Source organism: Clarias gariepinus, chromosome 12, assembly GCF_024256425.1.
Source record: "Clarias gariepinus isolate MV-2021 ecotype Netherlands chromosome 12, CGAR_prim_01v2, whole genome shotgun sequence".
Lineage (NCBI taxonomy): Eukaryota > Metazoa > Chordata > Actinopteri > Siluriformes > Clariidae > Clarias > Clarias gariepinus.
The window spans coordinates 32,748,030-32,754,654 of NC_071111.1; the positions used below are offsets into that span (position 1 = coordinate 32,748,030).

The 6,625-nt window shown below is 40.6% G+C and overlaps 1 pseudogene; it reads left to right on the forward strand.

Moving 5' to 3' along the window:
- The first annotated feature begins 431 nt into the window (after positions 1-431).
- Positions 432-1,500, forward strand: LOC128534044 (olfactory receptor 1-like; annotated as a pseudogene).
- The last annotated feature ends 5,125 nt before the right edge of the window (positions 1,501-6,625 follow it).

The window sequence follows — 6,625 nt, forward strand, 5'->3', positions numbered from 1 at the left end:
ACTAAACTAGCTAACTAAGAGGCCTAGTTAGAGACAAGACAGATGGACCTAACATAAATTACAACATAAATTAACAAAAACTAACTACTAAGGACTGTTATTACTGTTCAATTTATTACAATATAATCATCTGACTGTTGACACCAACCACATGAGTGGCTCCATCCTTTTCACTTTATTCAGGGGTGTGGTCAACAATCTAAAATTACAGCATAAATGTACAGTATAGATGTACAGTATAAATGTAACTAATGTCTGAGTATATTTATATCCTTTCTAAACTGGAACAGGTATAATGTTAAAAAGTGTAGACTTACTTTTAAACAGTAATTTGATTATTTTAATGATAAAATATTTTATTTATTGCTATGCATTTATGCCTTACATTTCTTTGTGGATATGTGCTGCTGTTCCAAAGACTAATCTATAAGCAGAAACAATATGAAGTTTGTTTTGTTTTCCACAGGTTATACTGCCAGACGACACCTGACATGACTTCTGTGCCACCTGCTCTCTCAAACACCACGTTTATTCACCCTTCCACTTTTCATATCAATGGATTTTACAATATTCCACACACAAAGTACTACTATGTTTTTCTCTGCACTGTCTATGCTGTAACAGTTTTAGGGAATTCTTTTATAATGTGCACAATCTATCTAGCATGTACGCTACATACAGCAAAGTACATTGCTGTGTTTAACTTGGCTCTTTCTGATTTGGGTGGGAGCTCTTCTCTTATTCCAAAGCTCATTGATACTTTTCTGTTTGACCATCAGGACATATCATATGAAGCCTGTCTGTCAAATATGTTTTTTGTCTTATTCTTTATGTCCTTGCAATCTCTTACTCTGCTTGTTATGGCCTATGACAGGGTAGTTGCGATATGTTTTCCTTTAAGGTATAATGCCATTGTTACCAAAGCAGCAATGACTTTAATCATTGGCATTGCGTGGATTATTTCTATAACTATAATTGCTGTCCTTGCAGCCCTGATTACCAGGCTGTCCTTCTGTAGATCTACAGTCATTGACAGCTATTTCTGTGATCATGGTCCTATTTATATGTTAGCTTGTAATGATAAATTCATAAATCATGTCATGGGTACACTCTGTTTTGTTCTACTGGCATGTGTTCCAATGTTATTAATAATTATATCATATATTTGTATCGGCATTGCCCTGCTGAATATCTCACATGGTTCTGAACGGAAGAAAGCTATGAAAACCTGTACCTCACACCTTATTTTAGTGGCTATATTTTATGTTCCTTTTTTTGTTAGCAATATAACTGCTCTTATGTCATTGTTAAAAGCCAATAATAGGATAATTAATTCTACTTTGACACAGACTATTCCACCCATGTTAAACCCCATTATATATACTCTAAAGACAGAGGAAGTCATGCATGCTGTTAAGGGCCTCTACAAACGGGCCAAAATAGCAGTGACCCATTGGCATGCACAGCAGACAGGCAATTTATCCACGGATAGGAGTTTGAAGTGATTTATTTATTTATTTTAAAAATAATAGTTTTATTCAAATGTAATGACATGTCAACGTACTTCAGGCCTCATATAATGTTTAATTTTAGCATTAACAGTCATAAAGTTTTATTTGATGGTCTCCTTATAACTCTTTATTTTAAATAAATTATCATAATTTATGAAAAATTATTGTGGGTACCAACTGATTTTTGTTGACTAATTTATATGCATTAGCATATAAATCTCCATATCCAAAACCAGAGCCAAAATAATACCCAGGAATTTATATTTTTGTTTAAGTAGTACTGCCACCCAAAACATACATTTACAAAAAGAAACTTGACATACTTAAAAGATATTGTAAGGGTAACTGAACTGCCTAAAATAAACAACTATTAATCCTTTCCTCCTCCCCAAAGCAAGGTGTAATATACAAAGAGCAAAAATACTACAGAAAGAGTTTTGGTCTTGAAAACAGGCAACCAATTGAGTGTTACATGTATATGAAGTACTTATTGTTTTCCAATAAGATGTTTAGAGAGATTTAAAAAATAAAAAATCATCCACAAGCAATGGCTTTTCGTATGAGTTTGGGATTCACCAGCTCCTGACCCAGTGGTGTTCACCTCCAATGTAAATGGCCAAAAGGGCAGTGGTCCTGGATATATATAAACAGAATACATTTACTCAATGTGTATTGCACTCTGGGCAAACTTCCCTTCAGGAAAAAAAAATCCCATACTCGCTATAATTTTTTTCCGGCAATTGGAACTATACAAATAAATGATCATACAGTTTTCAACCACACTGCCTAGCCAAAAGTAAAAGATGCACACTTTAAAAATCATTATTACACTGTGGTGTCCAGTTCATGTATGAAAATGAATTCTCATCACCTCAGAATCACTCACAATTTGAGTCCTGGAATATACCTGTGCCATTAGGGAAGAAAAACTCCATAAATGTGATATCCTGGTCATTCAGTTTGTTTAACATAACATTGCTAAGACTACACCTGACCAACTGAAGCAAAGCCAGATGACTGCCTCATAAGGCACGAATAGTGGGCACTATAAATGATAGGCGCATCGCTTCGTGCAATTACATTATTACTCTGATAACCTTTTGTAATGGTGAATTGACAGTTAAATTTTGGAGATAGCTTGTGAAAGTTTGTTTTTAATAAGCACATCATGGGTGGAAAGTATGACCCATTCATTCCCGCGTTGATAATGAGCGATATATATTTTTTTCATTTTCAACTGAGAAAACCTACTACAGAGTCTCTAAGGGGACAAAGGAAGAAAAAAAAGCTAAAGGAAAAAAGCTTTATTATTGCGTTTTATAAACCTGCGGAATGTTTCACTGTTTATGCGCACATAATAATCATGTAAGAAAAAGAAGGGGAATGTGGAGGTGATGTGTGGCCACTCAATGAGAACTAAACCAAAGATTTTGGTAACTACACGGGGTGTAACATATGCATAGTGACACTAAACAGCAGAACAACTTTACTTTTCCGTTTACCTCTAAAAAAAACTGTTTTTTGTTTGTTTGTTTATATTTAGAATTTTTATAACAGTACAAGAAGATAGCAGTTTGGTCTGTGCAGTTAGTGCCCTTGTAGAGAATAAATAAATATTGGATAAAAGATTTCCTTGATGAAATATGAATCAGGCAGGCTCTGACGGACAAGTAGCCAAAAATTAACACTTTCCAACCCCTTCTCAAAAGAGTGCCATAGTCCCTTGTTAGTTTTAATGATTTGACACATTATTGGGTTGCTCATGTTAGGTCATATAAGTTGTAGTGGGTCTTTTACAAATGAACACCTGGTTGGGTTATTTTGACCCAACAACTGGTTTATTCATTATTCTTTTGTTTCTCCAAATGGCAGCCTGCAAAATGTTTGAAATATTACTCTTATTGTGTTACAGGTGTAGTTTTAAGAGTTGTTTAGGCAAGAATGCGTGTGTTTACAGCTCAAAACCTCCATCAGTTATTAAAGATAGCGTCTATTTAGAAAAAATGCCCCAGCGATTTTGGAGATTCAGGAAATTTCCCAGCATTCTGTGCATAACACCGGGCCAACTCATGTCAGAAATAGTGATGGGAAGTTCGAATCATTTTAGTGACCCGGTTCTTTGAATCTCGTTCATCAAAATGAACGAATCTTTTTTTGAGTCATTTCGTTCATTTCGTTCTTTTGATCAGAAAAAATATATAAAATGTTAAATTTTCAATAAACAGACCCCGAACACGACTTCATACACACAATTTTGCTATAGTCTCAGTAATTAAAATATTACAATGCAGCTAAAGACATATGATAAACAGAATAAGCAGCTCACCTCTCATATCTTCCGACCCCAGGAAATCAAATTCAAATTTTATTTGTCACATACACAAACATACACAGTACGAAATGTAGTGAAATGCTTATACGACTGCCATTGACCCTAAAAGAGCATTAAAGTTTACAAATAAGAAATAAATATGAATAAAGAAATACGATAGAAATTAAATAGAAAAATTAAATTAAACTAGGAAAAATAGAACTAAAAATAAAAATAGAAATGTGCTAGGAAAAATAGAACTAAAAATAAAAATAGAAATATGATGTACATAAAAATAGAAATCCAAGTGAAAATAGAAATATACTGTACAAATTGAAATATACTGTACTGGGTGTGCAAATATGCATAGAACCAAAGTGTCTTTGTGCAGAGGTTATCAAAGTGTCTTTGTGCACTGGTCCAGGATGTAGACGTAAACATGTAGTGTAGTTGTGAAAGGTAGGTGTGCAAAGTTATTAAAGTGTCTTTGTGCAATGTTCCAGGATGTAAACGTACAACATGTAGTGTAGATATGAAGGAAGGTGTGCGTGTAATTGTCCATAGTGTTCATGGATGTAAAAAGATTGATAGATTTGATCAATTTGAAAAGATTATGTTAGTTCTGCATAGTGGTGTGGTTGTGGTTGAGAGACCTTATCGCCTGCGGGAAGAAGCTCCTCCTCAGTCTCTCTGTGTTGGCCTTCAGGGAGCGGAATCGCTTCCCAGACCGCAACAGAGTAAACAGTCCGTTATTGGGGTGGCTGAGGTCCTTCACGATCTTTCTGGCCTTGGTCAAGCACTGCTTGCTGTAGATCGGGAGCTCGATGCGGATGATGCGCTCAGCTGATCGCACCACCCTCTGTATAGCTCGTCTGTCCTGCATGGTGCTGTTCCCGAACCAGGTCGTGATATTTCCCGTCAGGATGCTCTCTATGGTGCAGGAGTAGAAATTCCTGAGTACCTTGGAGGGCAGTTTAAAGTCTCTCAAGCGTCTGAGGTGGTAGAGACGCTGCCGGGCCTTTTTTACCACGGTGTTGATGTGACAGGACCATGCCAGGTCCTGCGTGATGTGAACACCAAGGTATCTGAAGCTGTCCACTCTCTCCACTGGGCTCCTGTTGATGACGGGGGTCTGGTAGTTCCTCACCTGCTTTGTACTGAAGTCCACTATTAGCTCCTTTGTCTTACTAACGTTCAGGAGGAGATTGTTTCTCTGGCACCAGTTCTCCAGATTTCCAACCTCCTCCAGGTAGGCAGTCTCATTGTTCAGGCCCACTGTTCAGGCAGTCTCATTGTTCAGGCCCACAAGCGGACACAGACACTGCCTTATGCGAGCTGCATGAGGCACTCACACAACAACAATCACAACACCGGGACGCTGCGCTTCTTGTGGCGGGGGACTTTAACAGTGCCAACCTCAAACGTGCAGCGCCGAACTTTTATCAGCATATCACCTGCCCCACCAGGGGCGAAAGGACACTGGACCACTGCTATACAACGGTCAAGGACGGCTACAAGGCACAATCTTGTCCACCGTTTGGTAAATCCGACCACGCCGCCATCTTCCTCATGCCAAAACACAAACAAAGGCTGAAACAGGAAGTTCCGGTTCAGAGGGAGGTCGCGCGCTGGACGGACCAATCGGTGGCCGCGATACAGGACGCACTCGATGACGCAGACTGGGACATGTACAGAACCAGCTCCGATGATGACGTCAGCGTGTTTACGGAAGCGGTTGTGGGATTCATCGGGAAACTAGCGGACGATACCGTAGAAAAAAAGACTAAAAACGTTTCCCAACCAGAAGCCGTGGGTGGATAAAACCATCCGCGACGCTCTGAGATCTCCCACCGCTGCCTACAACACGGGACTCGCGTCGGGGGACATGGAATTGTACAAGGCTGCGTCATTCAGCCTCTGGAAGGCGGTGAAAGAGGCGAAGCAGCGCTACGGGAGGAAACTAGAGTCACAACTCCAACAGAGTGACTCTAGAAGCCTGTGGCAGGGATTAAGGACAATAACGGATTATAAAGCACCAACATCCGGTATGATAAACGCAGACGTGTCTCTGGCAGACGAGCTGAACACTTTCTATGCTCGCTTCGAGGCTGCAGCTAAAGACGCTAGCGATGCTAATGCTAGCGGCGCTAACGGCTGCAGACAGGAAGTCACTGCCAGCACCGGAAGCACGTTCATCATCACCTTGACCGTTGTATAGCAGTGGTCCAGTGTCCTTTCGCCCCTGGTGGGGCAGGTGATATGCTGATAAAAGTTCGGCGCTGCACGTTTGAGGTTGGCACTGTTAAAGTCCCCCGCCACAAGAAGCGCAGCGTCCCGGTGTTGTGATTGTTGTTGTGTGAGTGCCTCATGCAGCTCGCATAAGGCAGTGTCTGTGTCCGCTTGTGGTGGAATATAAACGGCACTGATAATGACCGATGTAAACTCCCGAGGAAGATAAAAAGGACGACACATGATGGACAGTAGTTCCAGATTTGGTGTGCAGGAGCGTGTGAGAGGAACAACGTTCGCGCTGCTGCACCAGCTGCTGTTCACCATTAAACACACGCCGCCTTCCCTTGACTTCCCTGAGTCCCGTGTCCTGTCCATGCGGTGAACCGAGAAGAACTCGGCCGGCTGGATGGCGTGGTCCGGCACCGCTGGGTTCAGCCATGTCTCGGTGAAGCAGAGGAGATTGCAGTCCCGAATGTCTCTCTGGAACTTTACCCTGGCCCTGAGGTCATCGAGTTTGTTCTCCAGTGACTGGACGTTGGCGGGCAGGATGCTAGGCAGAGGTGTGCGGTGT